Raw genomic sequence first — 21,949 nt, forward strand, 5'->3', positions numbered from 1 at the left:
AAACCAGGTAAGTTACTTCCACATTTCTTCCAGAGATCATCTCACTCCATGCCACTGAGAGACGCTATGGCAGATCATGCAAACGCCACACAAGAAGTAGCCAACTTTAGGGTTTAGTATAGTGGTGTAGTATAATCCATCGCCATTATTAAAGAAGAGCCCCAGAGCTCAAACAGTGTGGCTGAACTCCATTAATCTGAAGGGGAGCACCGTTTAGCCGACAAGACGGACAATGGTGAACTGTCACTACATGTGAATGGCACGCAGGTTTATTTGTTCTTCACCTTATAAAAACCTCGACAACGAGTTTCATGTAATTACTTTAGAACACTTTAAAAACTAATTTATTATATTGATCAAAAATACATTCCCAATTAATTTCACTTAATAGTTCTATAATGTTCCAGTTAAAATATGTCCTTTTAGTGATAGGAGCACAAATAAATTAGAATTAATTCTGGTTTAATTGTTCCTATATTTCAGCAGCAGCAAGCTCTGAAGGATAATTTATTTTATGCTTAAAAAATAGAGCAGCGCTGACTGCCAGGAGAGGGTGTTTAATTACACGAGATAGTCTTATCTTCTTGTAATTATTCCAGTCTCTTTGGATTTTCCTGGCTCCGACTCTCCAATCGATACTATCAGTCCGCAGGCAATGGAACAAAAAAAAAAAAGAAGCCGGGATGAGCTCTGTGATCTCAGACTGTGGGAACCTTGCCTGCAAAATATTGTTTGACCATCAAAGTTTGCTTATTTATTTATTTATTTTTTTTTACAGCATGAAGAGAAAGCTTGGAATCGCTTCAGTCTAAACACTATGCTATGTTTGACTGGAGGTGGGCTTGTTGGACTGGACTGGGATGTGTAAATGTGACGAGACAAAAGTGCGGGAGATTAGCAGACGAATGGATGGTCCTGGGATTAAATCACAGCCAGGACGAAACGCGTCACCTGGGGCGGGTGTGTGAGAGAGAAGCAAACACGGTGTTACTCGGCGAAACACCAATCAATGACAGAAGCAGAAAAGTTAGAAGAGTAGAGTGGTGGCCAGGGGAACTGAGCTTCAAAAGGGACATCAAAGTGAAAAGGATGTAATATAGAGAATGAAAGCTGATCAGGTGATGTGGAAAACAAGCCAACATATGAGAAACAAATAAAGAAATAAATTAGAGCAGAGCTGGTCTGGACCTCCAAACGATCAAAGTGTAGAGGCAAGAACTCGCTCAGCTCTTTTATACTTATTAATAAAATAAGAAGGCCGAATAAAGAAAATTAGACTTAAAATTTAAGGAATTTAAAACATTAAAAGAATACAATTATAATATACATAAACATCTATTATATAGCATCTCTATCTCTCTTTCTATAATGCCTTTCATATCTATTGTATTATAGTGCCTTTTCTATTTATTGTGGAACAGAGTGACTTGCAGAGTCCCAAAAATAGTTGGGGTGCCAGTCGGTCCACCCTGTTTAATCATGAAGCAACACAAATAATAATAGGAATAAACAGGCACATGGGGGGGGGGTGCTGGAACACAAATTAATTGCTCAAGCAGCAGTTCCCTATTAGTAGGTCTAACTGGGAACTCCATCCTGCTAAGGGCTTGGGTCACAAGTGAGATGCCGCCTTTCAAGGACAGCCGTGTTTATAAGCTTCAGACCGGAAAGGGCGGGACTTTTGGGAGTGATAGGGGCGTGGTCTGCTCTGTCTCCTGGGGTGACTTCTTTGAGCTGTGGAGGGAAGAGGCAACACAATTAGTGATAGCACCTCCTCTTACCACGGGGTGGTACTGCATACCTGATCAATGCCGGCAAGGTGGCCCTTTGATATACGTGTGTGACACTATGTATTTATCATATGGCACCTTTTCTATCTATCTTTATTATATGGTGCTTTTCACTCTGTACAACTGTTGATTTAAACACCCTTCTTCCCTAGCTGCCTGAGATGTGCAGGGCTCTGTGCAGATACCTATCATATAGCATCTTTTATATTTGTCTCTTTATTGTGTATAGCACCTTTTACATTATATAGTTCTGTCTAGTTATTCTGTATTGCCTTTCTATATCTATCTATTATATAACACCTTTTATATACAGTGGTGAGGAACAGCATATTGCCCAAGACAGGGAAAGACGGAGGCAGATATATATATAGGTGCAGGAATGACAAGTCTCAGAAAATAAAAGTTGTGACACTCCCCGCTCTCTCGGATTTGCGCAAATAAATTGCTGTTGCAATTGAACTATAATACTTAGCGAAATAAAAGAAGTCGCAAAATCAACTGGAATGTTTAAGCAAATAGAAAAATACCCAATCTAAATCCGTTAAGTAGTTCTCTCATGAAAAGCAGACAGGCATACAGACAGACGTTGGATTTTATGTGTGTATATATATATATATATATATATATATATATATATTGTGGCAGGCGGCTGGCATCCATGCCCAGCCGGGACGCCCCTGCACACTATATTCAGGGGGAGCAGCCCTGGAAAGTGCAATACCTCCCCCTGGACACTAGATGGCCGACCCCTGGGTTGGAGTAGTGCCTTTTTATAGCTAGAGAACTGGAAGGGGTGTGGCTAAGTGATCTTGGTGCTGTATGGAGAGAAGGAGTAGAGATTGTTAGGGACAGTGCATGTGTGACTATATATATATATATATATATACTGTATATATGGTATCTGGTACGTTACCGGTTCAAATCCTGTTAATGCCAGAAGAACTCTTACTCCGTTGGACCCTTGAGACTTGAGACCTTTGGACTCTTAACCTGAAAATTGCTCCGGGGTGCTATACAATTGCTGAACCTGCGCTCTGACCCTCAAAGGTCATGGGAAAAGGCAGTTTCTCTCTGGAGATTAAGTATATCAAATATATAAATATATATATTATATCCTGTAAAACCCTTCTTACCTGCCTGTCTGGAATGTGTAGGGCTCTATTCATCTGTTATATGGTGCCTTTTATATTTGTCTTATTACATATAGCATCTTTACTACTCTATTTTTCAAACATTACACAACACAGCCCATCCCTCATTTGCCTCCTATCTAAACCTCACTTGTCTTCCCTCCTAGTGGGCTAAAGTCTCCATCTGGGCTACAGATTATTTTATCTTATCTTTTTTAAGGTCACTCTTCAAGACTCGCATTGCATCATTGATTGATGGGATGACCAGTTATTTTCCCTATTGATTCGTTAGGAAAATAACTTTAAATAAAGGAGGTTGCCTGCCCAATTGGGTAACATGATGAGCCCAGATTGACTGATTGTGTTTCCCTGAAGGACAGCATATGACAAATTCATGAATTCTCAAAGGCGTATTTGAGATGCAGGATTAAATGTAAAACTGATGGACCTTTTTTATGTTATTTTTGCTGCATGACGTTTTACAATGACAGGCACTATATAAAATACACAATTGTTTTTCAGCCGCCCACACTAGTAATCTGCAAGGCGTAATAATACCTAAGACAATGTACAATCTGTTACCCTCAGTGCACCTGCTTCCCAACACCCTGCAAAGGTGAGGGTGGCAGAGGGTGGCAGGTGTCAATGAGACTCTCCTCGCCTCTCACTGTGCCAGCATTAATCACCGGAGAGCCGGGCAGCTTTCACTTCTGCTTAAAATGCAAGGTAAACAGCGCAGGTTAGGAGGACCCGATCCATCAATGTGCTCTCTTCTAAACCCCGGCTCCTCCGACCGGTTAATCACTGGCACTAATTACCATCTCCACTTTATGGAGCGAATGCAAATTAGACATTCAAGGCGAGCAACAAGGAAAAATAAATACAAATAAAAATGGGCTCGAGAATCTTGTGAAGGGAGCCTTTCAGCAGCTATCGTCTCATCTCTTCTCGAGGCGTCGCTTTTCTTTTTTGTGTTATTTTTTTTTTTTTTTAGCTGTGGTGGTCTGTTGAATAATCAGCAGTTGGGCTGTTAGCCCATTAACAGAGTATTTTTCATTCAACACCATGAGCTTTGTCAGGTTAGAGAGGTGCAGGCAGACAGTCGGGATGGTCCTGCTATCCTGCCCTTGTCAATATTACTTTCACGGCTGTGGATTTTCAACCTAAATGTTTTCTTAAGAAGGACCAAACGTCTACACAATTATTGTATGTGCTGTTGAAAGTGAGGATTTGAGATAAGAGAACCCTGCTGAGTTTACTTTGTGTTGAGTTTGCCGAAAATGTGGAAATGTCTGTGAATTACCGCAAACTCAGCAAAATACTTTTAGCTTTGATTTGAATATAAGGAAGTGTCTGCCAAAAACTGCCGGACCGATTATTGTGGGCAAAAATGTGACCTGCAAAACCCTGAGTCCGTCGTCTCTCTCTGGATCTCCTGAGCTCAAAGCACAACTAATGGACATGCACCGAGCCTGTGATATGAGGGATTGGTGTTATAAATGTGGGGTGCTGTCCATGTCGCTGCCCGATCTGCACTACATAACAAGGAACAGAACATGCTTAATCCAGCAGAGAGGACACAACATACAATGAATCTGAGCAGAACAACAAAGTATTTTCATAATTTTCTCATTATAGTTACCTTATGTACTTTTTCTGATTTATATAAATGACACTGATTCTGGTATTAGTAAACTTGTGAAATTCGCAGATGACGCTACAATTGAAATGATTGCTGACAATGAGGAGGCACCAAAAAGAATTAAAAAAAATGTGGATAAGCTTCAGAACTGGACGTACCCTTAGAAAATGCAGTTTAATGTAGAAAAGTGGAAAGTGCTACTTGTGGGCAAAGGGAACGTCAAATTACGAACACAAGGTGGGAGACATCGAACTACAGGAAGAGACCTCTGAAAAGGACTTAGGGGTTTATGTTGATGGAAAATTTTCATCATCTGAGCAATGCATAGAAGTGATTAAAATAGCAAATAAAATGTTACAGCGTTAAAATTGCTGAATATAAATCAAGGGTCGTTATGCTCAGACAATATAACACACTAGTAGGACTGCATCTGGAGTACTGCGATCAACCTAAATGTCATTTTTCTAAATCAAAAAATTTCTGAGTGGGGAAGCCATGTTGATGTCTGCCTGCTGCCGTTTTGGTAATTTGCGTTGGGGATTTGTTTTGTCATCAAAGCGGCTATCTGGTGTGGAAAACAGGAAAATCTACAAGTTGAGGTAACCTGTCTCAAGGTGAATTTGAAAGAGTCAATCAAGTATTCATGCAGAATGTTTCTCTGTTTTAGGGGAGGCAATTATGAAATGCCTTTAAAATGGTTGTTTTTGAAAATTCAAAAATCTGTACAGCACACTGTTTCTGAGATATCTCAATTGTAAGAGCCAACGAGAAATTCATGTAAAATCTTGTTCAGTTAAGATAAACGTGTGCTTTGCATTGATACACAGACTACGTTGCAAACAAGAGCAACTACAGGGTAATGACAAAATGTTGGGGAGTAGCCGGGACCGCGTTTAATGTCGGGTAAATAAACGAGTGTAAAAGTCCAAATGAAAGTAGTCACGGACATTGCTGTCCATCAATGCCTCCCACACTCTCTCTCTCAGGTTATATCCACATTACTATATTTTGATTTAGAAAACATATATTTAAATGAAAATGATCTTCATCCATGCTAGAGTTTTCATATCTGCCCACACTACAATGACCGAAAATGCATATGATGCAGACATTCGTCTACACTCAGTGGAAACAAGAAGTGGAAGTGTCCCCCTCGAAGGGATGGCTACATTGCTGATCTGCAAATCTGTAGCAACCTGTAAATAATTTGCCTTTTGTGCACATATGTAACGTCTAAACTGTATAAAACACAATTTACGTGCATATGGGTAAGCATCCCGACACACATCATGGAAGGCAACTCCTCCATATTTGCTATGTTGGAATGTGCTGACCAATCAGGGAATTAGACAGTGTAATAAGTAGGGTCCAATCAGGGAAGGGCCACGTAAAAACAACAAACCGATCAGAACGTGATTCGAAAATCTTCTGTTTTTACCCATCCCCACTGCAACACTGAACTGAAGTATACAGCTCTGGAGAGCGTCCAATAAACATTCGATAAGGCATGAATTGATAAATCAATTGTCTAATCAGCTTGTACTTTGCTCTTTATTAGCTAGTTGTTTTAGGATCTCATGTAATTATGTTTTTAAAATGGTACCATACCCCACTGAATATATTAATGAGTTGGCCAAAGCCCCAGGAGTTGCCTGGTTATAAATAAACGGAGGGACACTGTCTTGTTAATTCAACATGGCTAGACACAACTGACGATAAGGCAAAAGACGTACTACTAAGGCGTTTCTCAACGTTTTCTGGTGTTGTGATCCACTTTTTCCCATTTAAGTGTCTTTGAGACTCACCATTTGGGTGTCCACTTAGTGATTCCAGTGAGATCATCAGAGCTGTGGGGGTGATTGAGTGCCATTGTTGGAGTTGCAGCAACACACTGCGACTCACTGCGCAGCCCACTACCATTATAAACAATGGAAATTCACGACCCACCAGCAGCTGCACGTGACCCCCAAAGTGGCCGAGAAAAACGTCTCTAAGAAAAAGGCTGCAACACTATGAGATTAATTGAGAAGAAAACACTGCACATACCTGTTTCTTTGTCAGCTACTAAACTTTGTCTATGTTGTTGACGATGTCCTCATTCCTGCACACTTGTGCTGCCTGATGGGATTTGTAGTCCCCATGTTGGTGCTGTTGTTTGACCTGCCAAATTATATTCCCTATTCCCGATACAACATATAGCCTCTGTTTTAAGTTGGCAAATGGCAAGGCTCATGTAAAATTTAGTGAAAACTGGTTCAGCTATTATTACATGATAACACATAGGCACACAAAAACGATTGTACTTATATCAACAAGTCACTTAGTCAGCGTCTTGCTCATTATTTTATGACTTTATTCCATACCCTCATTCAACCCTTTATTCAAAAATGACAGCAGGTCTTTATTAATCAATTGGTCATTCTATGCATATATTTCTTATTATGTTAGACTGTTGTCCTAAGACTGTATCCAAAGATCATTTACTCAAAAATGTCAAGTTTTCATGATTAATTAATTACATTATTAATATGGTAGTACAGTGGTAGTGCTGTTGCCTCACATAAAGGAGATTGGGGCTCACGTCCTGGATGCTCCCTGTATGGAGTTTGCACGTACTCCCTGTGTTGGATTATTTAGGCATTACACAGTATGCAAAAAAATGACAGTATTTCCAAAATGTATCCTTATGCATGTTTAACATTACAGTTCAATTAAATGCCATTCACAAGCAGAGGAACAAGTAAAGTGGGAAAGAAAGGCGAGACCCTATGGTATGAAGCTCTTGTTTTTTAACTCTACCTTGCACTTTGCTTTACTGCACTTTTAATCAAAGTGTTCCAGTTTTAATACAAAGTGCACATCTCCTGAGTTTTGATCATTGTGGACATTACTATAATTGTAATCATACTTTAAATATTATCATTTATGGATGCTATTATGTAATTATGTGTTTATTATTACTACATACTGTATTACTATAGTACAATCATCCTGCAAGTTGAATCCATAATGCACATTATGAAATTTGTAATCATACTGTACAACTTAATCACTTGTCTGTTACTGCACTTTCATAATGTACATTATTATACTTTTATTCATGCTCTGCATTATTACAATTTTCCTCTCCATCAGTACACTTTTAATCATAATATACATTGTTATACTTTCAAAGATACTGTACTTGATATGTGCAGTATGATTAAATGTTATAATTTTAATCATATACTGCACATCTCTACTCTCTTAATCAAATTGTATATTATAATTATAATCTTGCTGTACATTACTACAATTTTTATCAGACTGTACATTATTATTATGTTAATCTTTCTATACAATAATATTAATTGAACATTTTTATATTTTGATAAGTACTGTTCTTCATTATTTTTAACAATGTTGTAAATCATTGTTTTTTCATACTGTACATTATTCAAATTGTAATATTCTGTATATTACTAGACGTCAATGCATAATATATATATATTATTGCAGCTTTGATTATTCTGTTCAATATTACACTTTTCAAACTATAACAATGTGTAGTATGGTTCAAATCCCTGCACTTTATTATTGTTCACCATACTCTAAATCATTACAATTTTATTAATTCTGTATATTATTACACTTTATATACACAATCTACATTATTACACTTTTATTCGTACTGAACTGTGTACAGAATGAATACAATTGTAATATTACTGCACTTTTAATTACAGTATACATGATTTCACTTTAAACATACTGAACTTTCCTATAACTTAAACCATTCTGTACATTACTGCATTTTTAATGAAATTATCCCTTTTTATGCTTTTAAAAGAAGCAGATATAAATTACACTTTACACCATAATATACATTATTACACTTTTAATCATACTGAACTTTTTACATGATATTAAAACTATAATATTACTACACATTTAATCATAACAGTATACATTTACGCTTTGAATTGTGTTGAACTTTAGTCAGTCATCACCCAACCCTCTATATCCTAATACAGAGTCACAGGTGTCTGCTGGAGCCAATCCCAGCCAACACAGGGCACAAGGCAGGAACAAATCCCCGGGCAGGGCGCCAGCCCACCGCAGTGTGTTGAACTTTATTATCACTTTAATCATTCCATATTTTGCTACTATTTTAATCATAACATATATTTGTACACTTCAGCTGCACTTTTAATCATACTGAACTTTATACAGAATGATTAAAATTATATTACTACACTTTTAATCATAATATACTGTATATTTATACTTTAACATTACTACACTTTTAATTATACTGATCTTTATTAAAATTTTTAATCATTTTACATACTATTTTTAATCATATTTTTGCACTTTATTATACTTTAATCACAATATATTGAACTTTTAATTGTGCTGAAATGTATTATAATTTTAATAATTCTGCATATTACTACTTTTAATCATAATATTTACACTTTTGCACTACTACAGTATTGAACTTTATTAAAGATGAAATCATTTCTTATATTATTTTTTTAATCGTTTTATATTTTTACACTTTAATACACTTTTAATTATAATACAATGATTACACTTTTAATTGTACTGAACTGTATTATAATCGCCATCATTTTGCATATGACTACATTTTCTTTGTAATATATATCATTACACTTTTTAATCATACTGAATCTTATTATCATTTTCCTCATTCTGCATATTGTTGCTCTTTTCATCGTATTGTCCCTTGTTATGCTTGACAGGGGTGGATATACATTACACCATAATGCAAATCCATAGTTTTTAATCACACTATGCATTTTCATTCTTTTACTCACATTGTACGTTATTATAATTTCCCTAGAACGTTTCTTCACTCACACACTTTTGATGTTTTTTTTTCTTCTAAACTCGTCTACATTAAGTTCATGAGTCTTTTGCACCATTGGACTGGGCGCTCAATGGGTCACCAGACGCATCCTCCTATACTGATGGAGTTTGAATGAGCCCCAGTTTCACGGCGGAAGTGATGTTACCTCGTATCTCTACCACACAAACTCCTGTCACTACCTGATCTGCGCTGCCGGCCAGCCCGCCAAGAAACGCCGCTGATGTAGGGCTGTGTGGCTCTGCAGTTGGATATTACCGCTTTAAACTTCTATCCGCCTCCACGAAACGAAAGATGCCAGCGACAAGCAAAACACGTTGAGCGCTACTGAAACAACTCGTATGTGTCAATGAGGAGCGTCGTTCAGAAAAAGAAATGACTCGTGATCGCCCGTCACAAGCGCAAATCAGAACAAAAACAAAATTCAGAAGTCAGGTAGAGGATATTCCAATTCCGCTTCTAGAGCTCTGGGCTCCCACAGCCCAAAAGTGGATTCAAGAGGTTTCAGAATTCCGTGCCTTGTTATTATTTTAACGCAGTCCTCCACGTCAGCGCTTCATACCTGAACTGTAAAATGCAGTTTTGCAGATTTAACGTGCTGGCATTTCCAGAGCCACCTTTTGGCTCATAAACACCTGCGCGCGCACACGCACGCACGCGGGCATTTCCAGAGCCACCTTTTGGCCTATAAACACCTGCGCGCGCACACGCACGCACGCGGGCATTTCCAGAGCCACCTTTTGGCCTATAAACACCTGCGCGCGCACACGCACGCACGCGGGCATTTCCAGAGCCACCTTTGGGCCCATAAACACCTGCGCGCATTACTAGCATTTTGGCGCGAGACCGGAACGCTCGCAAGGATTACCTGCCATTTCTTTCAGTGACGCCATTCACACCTAAGCGTTTTTTATTTTTGTAAAGTTTTTGAGTGTTTTCTGCTAAACGTTTGTCTTTGTTAAAATGAACGGTAAAGCACAGAAAACGCTGGTGAAAGAAAACAAAAGGAGCGTTTTGGAAGCGTTTTTCCAAGAACTGAAATGGATGAAGGAGCGCATTGGATTTAGAAACAAAGTGCCGGTGACGTCGTGCATTGGTCTGCAAGTGAAGGGCATATTGAAGGGGGCACATTAAGGTATGTAGCTTTCAATTAAGTGTCACGAGTTTAACAGAAGTTTTAAGTACGGGTTTATTCTTCAGTGTCGTTTACTTGGAATTCTTTTCTTTTCACGGACATCCCCACCAGCACCACATCAGTGATTAGATTCGTAGGCCTCCCCAGCTTCCAGGAAAGCCTTTGTTCGGTGGGGTTTTGGGGGCTTCCTGTTTCCAGTGCACTTTCCTGCCTCTTGTTGATTTTCAGCCTTGGCATCTGTTTGAATAATAACGCCGAAAGGTTGGTAGTCAAAAGTAAGCCGTACATAATGGCCTTTGGTTAAACTGATATCTGCAATTAATCATCAGTCAGCATGGCGCGCTTGCTAATTGCTTCTCCTTTGATCTGTACTCGAGAGCTCGGAGGATGAATGCATCCCGTGTACAATGGGCGATAGGAAACGCTGCCGTTCCCTTGACCGGTCGCTGTGGGTTTTTGCTATGGGCTAGAACTCTCGCCTGCTGTTATTTTATGTTTTCTGCCAAGTTTTTGCGGAGTAATTAACTGAAACGCCACATATGTTGCAAGTTTTTTGAGGAGTGAGGCTGCTGGCGGCGCACAAACTCATCCGCGGAGCGGGCGGCCGGGTGCCGCAGCTGAGCCCAAAGCGACGGCGGTCAAGTGAAAGAAAAGCTCGTCTTGGGAATGGATTTGATGTCCGGACAGGGGTGTTGAACTCCGGGTCTGGTGGGCCGCAGTGGCTGCAGGTTTTCATTCTATCGACCCCTTTTCCTAATCAGTGACCAGTTTTCATGGCTGATTAATTTCTTTCCCCCTTCATTTTAATAGCCCCCTTTTTTTGAGGATTCAGTCCTCTGAAATGACTCGTTTCTTCCTGACGGCCACCCAGCAATGAGTCGTGAAACGAGCCGACAGGTGACAAGCTGAATCGGGGATTCAAACTCTCAACAGATTTTCACTCCAATCACTTTCTTAACGAGAAGCCTAGTCTTGCTGTTAATTAAACCCGTTATTTAATCCCATGGCTTGTTGCTGTTCTCATTCTGCCACAGCAGACATTTCTAAAACTGTTGATTTTTTTTTTAAGAACACTGTCAGTGTTTTGGTGACCTGAGAAATCAAGCTTACCGAGACCTTCACCTTTCTTTATTTTCAGATATTGTGTGATGGGCATAGGCGAGCTGGTCATTTGGCAGTTTGTTTTGTGTCTCATTATTGTTTGGCTGCTAATTAAGGAAAAGGAAACAACTTAAGGTCCTGAGTCAAGTCAGTTAAATTGAAGGCAAAAGAAGATAATTAGCAGCAAAAACTGGTCACTAATGAAGAAGGTGGTTAGAATGAAGACCTGCAGCCACTGCGGGCAACCTTTAGATTTGACCAGATAGAGATAGTTGATTGATTGTCTAATAGATATAGAAATGGTAAACAGACACTATATAGCAGATGTTTAAGGATATTGTCATGAAGACAATTGTATAAAGACCGATATAAGAGGCACTATGTAACAAATATATTGAACAATATTAAAGGCAAGATAAAGATATGACAGGTGCTATATAATAAACAGCATTCAGATATTTTTGTCGTGTACGTAGATACATACAAGATGCATTATAAAAGGGATATGAAAGGCACAATATAATTGATAAAGGCATTAAATAACCAATATTTTTTTATCTACACTTTTGATTGACACCCTTATCCAGGATGACTGTCAATATTTGAAATACAATTGGTTTCATTTTTTTTTTCTCCAGTTTTGGCACAGGCAGGTGAAGTGACTTGCTCAGGGTCACACAGTGTCAGTAGTGGAATCTGAAGCCACAACATCAGGGTTTCAAGTCCAAGACCTATATAATACACAGAGAGATAGCTGAAGCGTTTTGTCAAATGTATATACTAGAATGAATTTGTAGATAATTAAATGTAAGAGGCACTTTATAATATGAGAGGCCCTCTGTAAGCAATAAAACAGTTAGAAAAGGCACTAAATAAATGAGAGATGAAAGGCACTATATAATAGACTTGAATTAAAATGCAGCAGTTGGCATGAAGAACACGTCTGTTTTCTGGCTGTGCTGACATCTTCATCTTGATCATCATTTACTGCAGACTTCTAATGGCAGTACCTTCAGAGGTGACATGAGATACTCCTGGCTAGCTCCTCAGTTTGTTTAGGCGAGTTTTAAATAAATTACTGCCAGCTGTTTTAACAAATTAGGTGTGTTTTAGAGGCATTCTAGGCTCTTTATTGCTGGCTGTGAAACAGTAAAGTAGAATAAATCTGGCACCGACAGTCTCTTCTTTTATTCTTTCTTCTTCTAATTTCTTGTCTCAGATTTTTTTTTTTTTGTTTTTCCTCATCTTGTAGCACAAATCTCAGTCAGCGGTTTGACAGACTTGAGAAGTGTGTGACTGCTTGTCTGGCAGTGGACTTGCTTTGTTCAGCATGATCTCCTCTGTGGAGCGCAATGTATGATGTATGCTGTTCTGCACATGGACTTCTTCTGTATTGAGGCTCAGTGTATTGACCCCCAGCTTGTATCTGAATAGAGTGGGAGGCTTAAGGATAAAAGTTAAACCTTACAGACCAAGTCACGTTTCAGGCTTTCCTCACTATTGGACAGATGGGATGATCACACTCCTCCTGACTCTTTCATTCCCATCAGTTTGTTGAAGGATGACATTTCCTTCACTGGCCCGTAATCACTGGGTGACACAGCACTTGGGTTTCTCAAGTTTCAGCATTGGCTGCAGTTAATGGGCTAGTGGACTGAGTGCAAGGCTCTGTGAATTGCAACTGAATTGATGCTGTCATTAATAGGTTTACAGAGCACCTATTGATAAAGTCTAGTGAAATTCTTACTTACCTGTTTTAATCAATATGCTACATGTCTCTGCTTAACAGCACCATGATTAGTGAATGGAACTACCTGACCCCAAAACTTCTATCTTTCTTGCTTCACAAATATCACAAATTATTGTTATTAACAGATATTGTATACAGAATAAAGAAATATATATTCTCTATTTTGGGGTGTACCTCTCCTGGAGCTTGTTGGGCTCTTTTATTGGAGATGCTTTTATAAGAAGTAATGACCTCTAGTGGAGTGATTAGGAGGACTTGCCCGAAAATATTGATCTCTTATGAAATGGTCACCCTACTTGTGAAAAATGTTGGCTGATCTTGGTGTGAAATTTGCTGAGATACTTCAACAAATGTCCCTAACAGTACATGACATGGAGTTCTGCTACTTTTTAATGTCATTCATGTTGTTTTTTTATTTTTCAAGTGATTTATTGTAAGTCAGTTAACAGACATTTCATAACAATCTAATTATGGAAGGCTGGCGCACAGGTGCCGGACCACCTCAGTGACCACTTGTTCACACATCCACAACCTAAAAAGGTGAAGTTTGTAGGAACAAATGTAATACAAACATGGAGAGAAAATGCAAGGTTCTGATAGACAGTAGGTAACCTAGGTTACTTGAGCTGTAACTTTAATTAGAATTAATTTCAAAATCCTTATGTATGCAGTAGACTTAATAAAATCACTATACTGTTATCTCCTCAAGGCCTTTCATGTTTCAGAAAGTTTGACCAAATGAAACATCATCTTACTTTTGAGCCCCACTATTTTTACTGATCCTTTTTTTTTTTTTTTTTTTTTTTTTTTTTTTTTTTTTTTTCCCCCCTCATGTTCCCCCCCAGTGCCAGGCCAGATGGCACCATTTTTGATAATGAGGTGTCAGACGTGCCCCTGAAACTATTAAAGTCCCATACTTGAACTCACTCCTAAGAACATATAGAAGGAGTGCTTTCCTTTCATCCATCTCCAAGAACACTATGAATACATCCCATCCTTGAGCCCAGTCCTAGGTTCAACAAACTCCTCCCTCTGGATGGTCCTATCTCAACAAACCCATGAATGAGTCTTTCCTCCTGAATCCACCACTAACACTGCTGTTGAGTCCATCTTCAAGCACATGCAAAACAAGTCGTTCCTTGTGTTGCATTGGGGGGGGGGGGGGGTTTATGGGATGGGGGGGAATTATCAAGAACAAGTCTCCTTCTGGAACCCACTCTAAGATCATCCAGACTGAGCGTCCTTCTTGAACCCACTCTTAAGGACATTCAGAATGAGTCCCCTATTTGAACTTGCCCAACAGGACTTCTAGAAACCATCCCTCCTTGAACGTGCTCCTAAGGCCATTCAGTATGAACCCTGATGCAGGCCATCTGTGAGGCCTCAAGCGCCCTCCCACTCATCAGTGCATATGATGTTAATTTTTTGATTTCTGTTCCCAAATGTGGCCCCTCAGACGCCTCTCTCCTGCCTAAACCTGTTACAAGATCGACACTTAATTGGTTTACCTTTGCGAATGCACTATTATGCCTCCGGCTGAGAACTAATTAAAGATTACTTCCCTGTGGAGACGTGAAGTAAACCAGCGGTTGACATTTTTATCAGACTTTGCTTGGAGAGTCTGGAGCGAAGAAGCTCAGAGTTTCCTCACTTTTAATGATGTACAGAATGAAACTCTCTGCGATCCGTCAGACTCATCTTGGTGCCTTCAATAAAAATCTGCTGGAAAATTCATCCACTGTGTCTCCTCCCCCATAGTTCTTGAAATCTCACTCACTGGTCCCAGTGGCTTGTCCATCCAGGGCTTTTTAACTGGCTGGTTGTTTTGCTGGGATGGCGCAGTGGTTAGTGCTGCTCATGAATTCAGTGACATGAGTTCAGATCTGGAAGGTTGCAAAGTGAGTGGAATCTGTATTATCTTGCTGTGTTTGCTTGGGCCTTTTTCCGAGTATTGCATGTTAAATTAGACTTGTTAAATTAACTGATGGTGCTGATTTTTTTTTTTTTTTTTTTTTAAATCTTGTGTTAGATATGCAGTGGACAGGTTCCCCGCCTAGAGAGATTTCCTGCCTTGTACCTGATGCTTTTGGGATAGAGCTCCTGACTACCCACACTGCCTTGGGTCGGCATTGGCTGTCATCACCAGTGTCCTCAGTGCTGAGGAGTGGGGTTTGTGAGGCAAACTTTGTAGTTCTATTCTATCCCCATTGAACCCACACATACCCTCTGGTCTTTAGATAGATAGATAGATACTTTATTAATCCCAAGGGGAAATTCACATACTCCAGCAGCAGCATACCGATACAAAAAACAATATTAAATTAAAGATTGATAATGCACGTAAAAACGGACAATAACTTTGTATAATGTTAACGTTTAACCCCCCCCAGGTGGATTGAAGAGTCGCATAGTTTGGGGGAGGAATGATCTCCTCAGTCTGTCAGTGGAGCAGGACGGTGACAGCAGTCTGTCGCTGAAGCTGCTCCTCTGTCTGGAGATGATCCTGTTTAGTGGATGCAGTGGATTCTCCATAATTGATAGGAGCCTGCTTAGTGCCTGTCGCTCTGCCACAGATGTCAAACTGTCCAGCTCCATGCCAACAATAGAGCCTGCCTTCCTCAACAGCTTGTCCAGGCGTGAGGCGTCTTTCTTCTTAATGCTGCCTCCCCAGCACACCACCGTGTAGAAGAGGGCGCTCGCCACAACCGTCTGATAGAACATCTGCAGCATCTTATTGCAGATGTTGAAGGACGCCAGCCTTCTAAGGAAGTATAACCGGCTCTGTCCTTTCTTACACAGAGCATCAGTATTGGCAGTCCAATCTAATTGATCATCCAGCTGCACTCCCAGGTATTTAATGGTCTGCACCATCTGCACACAGTCACCTCTGATGATCATGGGGTCCATGAGGGGTCTGGGCCTCCTAAAATCCACCACCAACTCCTTGGTTTTGCTGGTGTTCAGGTGTAGGTGGTTTGAGTCGCACCATTTAACAAAGTCATTGATTAGGTCCCTATACTCCTCCTTCTGCCCACTTCTGATGCAGCCCACGATAGCAGTGTCGTTAGCGAACGTTTGCACGTGGCAGGACTCAGAGTTGTATTGGAAGTCCGATGTATATAGGCTGAACAGGACTGGAGAAAGTACAGTCCCCTGTGGCGCTCCTGTGTTGCTGACCACAATGTCAGACGTGCAGTTCCCAAGACGCACATACTGAGGTCTGTCTGTAAGATATACCTGGTGGCATGGATCGTGGACTGAATCTACTCCCATCTCTGTCAGCTTGTCCCTAAGGAGCAGAGGTTGGATTGTGTTGAAGGTGCTAGAGAAGTCTAGAAACATAATTCTTACAGCACCACTGCCTCTGTCCAAGTGTGAGAGGGATCGGTGTAGCATATAGATGATGGCATCCTCCATTTACCAGTGGATCTGCAACCTAACCAATATATGAAAACAGATTTCTGAGGTCTTGTACGTGCTTGATATTTACTGTATTCAAGTTTCCTCCAGTGGCCTCTTTGTGAATGCAGGCAGTTGAAGCAACCACGAAGATATTGATATGCAGTTTTTTCTTCAGTCACTAGAGGGTAATATCATCTTTATTCAACTGCCAAAAGTTGCTTTATCAGGCAGATGGAGTTGTAGCCACCTTAATAACCATTCCAGCAGATGGTGCATCACAAACATTAACACTGCTTTTACAAATCCAATACCTGTTGTTTCAGCCAGTGTTCTAATTCATGTTCCATGTCTGTTTTGTTCATTTTTGTTTTATTTATGTAAATGTTACGTTTGTTGATTGTTTGCAGTATTCTTTTTTATTGATTGAGTCTATGTATGTAAGCTGCCTGGGTTATGTTCCATGTATTTTGTGGGTGGTCCCCTAGGAGGCGGGGCCACCTGTCTATCACCACCTGGAGCTGCCCCTCACACTAAATCTGGTGGGTCTTCCAGTGTTCCTGGCGGTTAATTTTGAATATGCTAGGAAGTTTTGATGAGTTCTTGTGTTTTGCTGTGCTTTGTTGAATTTCTGGATTGATAGATAGATAGATACTTTATTAATCCCAATGGGAAATTCACATTCTTCAGCAGCAGCATACTGATACAATAAATAATATTAAATTAAAGAATGATAATAATGCAGGTGAAAAACAGACAATAACTATGTATAATGTTGAATGTTAACGTTTACCCCCCCGGGTGGAATTAAAGAGTCGCATAGTTTGGGGGAGAAACGATCTCCTCAATCTGTCAGTAGAGCAGGACAGTGACAGCAGTCTGTCGCTGAAGCTGCTCTTCTGTCTGGAGATGATACTATTAAGTGGATGCAGTGGATTCTCCATAATTGATAGGAGCCTGCTGAGCGCCCTTCGCTCTGCCACAGATGTTAAACTGTCCAGCTCCATGCCAACAATAGAGCTTGCCTTCCTCACCAGTTTGTCCAGGCGTGAGGCGTCTTTCCTCTTAATGCTGCCTCCCCAGCACACCACTGCGTAGAAGAGGGCGCTCGCCACAACTGTCTGATAGAACATCTGCAGCATCTTATTGCAGATGTTGAAGGACGCCATGATGAACCTTTACTTGTATTTTAAGCAACTCTATTTTGCTTTTGTGCTGTTTAAACATCACAGTATCACAGAGCCTCTTTTGTGGAAATTAAACCTTTATATTTCTATAAAATTTCTGCATTTGCCCGTTTTTCTAGTTGGGGTTTGGTGGTGCATCCCCCCTCTAGTGGGCATTATAGGAAGTGCTTTTGCAACATTTTGGGATTTATATGCTTTGGAGCTCTTAGGCCGGGTTTATACTTCATGCGACGCATGCTGCAGCGGACGCTCCTGCCTCGCAAGCGTTGTAGTGTTTATACTTGCGCGTGTACTTTGCGTACATCTGGGGGAATCCACCAGGTGGCAGTGCGAGATATTATCACGGTGAATTGCCTAGAACACCTATTAAATTCCGATGACACCTTACCGCAATATCTCTGAAAAGGATGTTAATTGATTAAATCCAGGAATGTGTCCATTCCAGCAAGCATTGGGCACGAGTGAGAAACAATCCCTGGACGAGGCCTTGGCTCATCGCAAGGTGAATACAAGCACACACATACACTAGTGTCATTTTAGCGGCACCAAATCCCCAAATCTGCATATCTTTGGAAGGAAACTGGAACACACTGAGGAAACCCAGCAGGAAAACATGTAAACTCCAGGCAGCGAATATCAGCGTCAGTAACTCCCTGCAAGATAGCAGCGCTAACGCTCTGCCACTGTGTCACCCCATGTGTGTAATTATTAACAGTATTCATTATTTAAACGAAATTACCGATTTATCTGTAAAATGTAACATACATACTTTAATGCATTTCATCATGAAAGTGATCTCAATTATAAATCTAAGACTTCTAAATGTGCAGAGAGTTGGAATATCATACATTTAATGTGCTCAGTGTGGCGATTTGCTGCTGTCCGGAGCAGAGGAAGCCCTAGGAAAAAAAGATGGTACAGAAGATGGTATGTGAGAATTGTAAAACGTATCGTGTCATTACGATCGGGAATATGCGACGCTTGAATATAAAAGCACCACGAATACATCTGTATGTCGGCATTTTGCTTCACCACATCGAACCATTTATCAAATATCGAAGAGCACACACCAGCTAAGTTTCCATCCAGTTTTTTGCGACGTTTTGTTATCGACAAACAGAATATACGTAAAAAAAATGTGCGAAATTTGCTGTCTCCAGCCTGTTTCCATCAAACTGGCTTTTTATCGATAAAATGGTGTGCGTGATGACGTCATCCCCCCCCCCCCAAACGAACTGTCGCATAACTTTTGTTGTATCGCGAAAAAAATCTGCCCTTGAGCTGTTTCCATACATAATTTTGTGTATGTCGCAAATTATCTACCTTTTGTTTTCCACGTTACACCCCCTCCACTAAACAAAGAAACAAAGAAATGGAGAGATTATTCAGACAGTTTTTTGAAATTTGCCAGCTTACTGTTATTTCAGTTTCACAAATAATTGGAATTGTACATAATATCCGAAGACGACAGCAGAATGAAGCAGTTGCTTGTCTGATAGCCCTAGAGCTCGAAGAAAGTACCCCAGTGCGACGAAACCCATGGGTATGGGAGAGACGACGGAATAAGACCTTCTGGGAGGAGGTGGTGGAGAGACACTTAACAGAAAATCTCTGGCTGCAACATTTTATAATGACACGGCCGACGTTTGAGATGTTGTGTGGATTCATCAGTCCTGATGTTGCGCCCATCACAGGTTGCCACCGACCACCGGTTCCAACCCAAAAGCGGATTGCCATCGCCCTTTACAAGCTGGCAACCTGCGCCGAGTACAGAGTAGTTGGAGAAACTTTCGGGGTTAGTAAAACTACCGTCCATCTATGTGTATATGCTGTGTGCACCGCTATTAAAGAAAAATTAATGCGGCGTTATATCAGACTTCCGACTGTAGCGGAGGCCAATGAAATTGCATACCGCAATTCCTTGGTGCATCTTGTGCCACAGATTTACGGTGCGCTGGATGGCACGCATGTGCCTATTCTTCCCCCGACGGAAGGCTACCGCGATTACATTAATCGCAAAGGGTGGCCATCTATTGTTCTCCAGGCCCTTCTTGATGACAGGTGCATGATACGAGACATTTGCGTTGGCACTCCTGGAAGTGCCCATGATGCAGCTGTGTTTGCAGCATCGGATCTGTACAGGTGAGCCTACCTTTCAACACCCCTTCACAGTGCGATAACAACTGAATTAACCTGCTTCCCTTAAGGTTTTTAATTAAAACTGAAATTTGAATTAATACAAAATAACGACGTTTAATCAAAAAAAAAAACTCTCTTCATCAGACCATGCGAACCGCTCCGCCATTCTCGTTTTGATTGCACGTGATGAAAATGTGACACATTTATTTGCGTTAAAGCCCTTTTTTCCGACAAAAACTGTTTCCAATGTAGTTTTTGCGACATCTGAAGTATCGATATGGAATTTATGCGCTAAAGTTAAACGGAAAAATATTATGTCGACATGTACAACATTTTATCGATAATTAGCATTTCCATCAGCTATATCGGTAAAAAATTTGAAGCGCTAAATATTTTTTCGCAAAAACTCCTTGGATGGAAACCTGGCTACCGATGTCGTAGGATCCGCAAAGCGGCTTTCTGTCACATGTAGATACTAAACAGAGACTCTGATGTCACATTCCAACTTTTAGCACACTGCGCCCCCCCCGACTTTTTGCTGGTACTGCAACTCACACACACGTCGCATTCATTTCTGAGGACCTTCTCAGAGGGCGCATCAAATGAACGCTCAGAACGCGTGGCGGCCATGATGCGGGCGCAAACGTGTTCTGAGCGTGAAGTATAAACGGGCCCTGAGTTCACAACAGAATGAACCACCAGGAACTATGGGTGACCCTTCAGATTTGTAGGGTGGAGGGCAGTTTCTGACCGTAATCGGCAGGTGGCTCCATCTCTTGACGGTCCAACCACAAAACACATGGAACATAATCCAGGCTGATTACATACATAGACACAATTAGAATCAAAGAATAATGCAAACAATCTGCCAAAGTAACTTTACCATAATTGAAAGAAACAAAAATGAACAAAACAGACCTAAAACATGAATATGAACATGAGCTTGGAAGGAAGTGGACTATTACGGATCAGCTAGGCTTTGTGACTCATGTTTATTCACATGTCTTTTGTCATATTTGTTTTTGTCATTTATATACATTTTATTAATGTTCTGTTTATTTTTTATTTATTATATATTCTCAAGTGTTCCTTATACAGTATTTTGAGGGTGGTACCCCCAAAGAGGTGGGGTTACCCGGACCTTACGGCTGAAGGACCGCCCACGACCTTTATATTGTGAGGCTGGGATTGGCTCCGTCAGTGCTTCAGTATATTGTGAGCGCTGATTTTGTGGTTTATTGAGATATTTGCTTCTGTTTTTGTGGATTCTGACTTTTGGATTATGTTTTGAGGTTTGTTTATTATGGATGGAATTTCTTAGGTAAAGCTTGTGGTTGCATTTTTCACCTCTATCAAATTTGTTCTTTGTTTTTGTGATTTTTTTTTTTCTTTTTTTTTTCTCAAATATTTTTAGTTATTAATGTAATAATTCATCTAAAAGTAATTTTTTTTCATGGACCCTTTCCACATTGTTTGTTGTTGTCCAGAGCTGGTGACTATTGACTTCTGTTAGGTGATAATCTTTTTCGCTTCATTCTGCTTCTCTCCATCTCTAACAGAGATTAATAATTTTTCTCAGCCACCAAGTACTGTACATGGGGTAAGTAACGCATAAAAAAAAAAAAAAAAAAAAAAAATCACTTTTGGATGGAGTATTGCTTTAAGTGTCTATGCCAGAGGTTTTGTCGGTTTCTCTCCCTTTAAGGGCATTTTAACACTTTAAGTTATATTTAGAATTTTTAAAGCCAAAGCCCCATTTTCGACTGTTTACAATGAAGCCTGCTTGTGGAGTTTTGGTGCCAAGCT

At 40.2% G+C, this 21,949-nt stretch overlaps 1 protein-coding gene across 4 annotated transcripts in view; it reads left to right on the forward strand.

Annotated features, from left to right (window-relative positions):
- The window catches only part of rbfox3a (RNA binding fox-1 homolog 3a), a 1,290,878-nt gene that overhangs the window by 106,976 nt on the left and 1,161,953 nt on the right, over positions 1 to 21,949 (forward strand). Inside the window, exon 1 of one of the 4 annotated variants that reach the window (XM_051936517.1) lies at positions 10,255 to 10,567. The exons of the other annotated variants lie outside the window; for them this stretch is intronic. The gene's annotated coding sequence lies outside the window, so the exon portion shown is untranslated. Of the gene's footprint in view, positions 1 to 10,254; positions 10,568 to 21,949 lie in introns of those variants that run through there. 4 annotated transcript variants of the gene reach the window in all.

This window comes from Erpetoichthys calabaricus, chromosome 14, assembly GCF_900747795.2.
Source record: "Erpetoichthys calabaricus chromosome 14, fErpCal1.3, whole genome shotgun sequence".
NCBI classification, from domain to species: domain Eukaryota; kingdom Metazoa; phylum Chordata; class Cladistia; order Polypteriformes; family Polypteridae; genus Erpetoichthys; species Erpetoichthys calabaricus.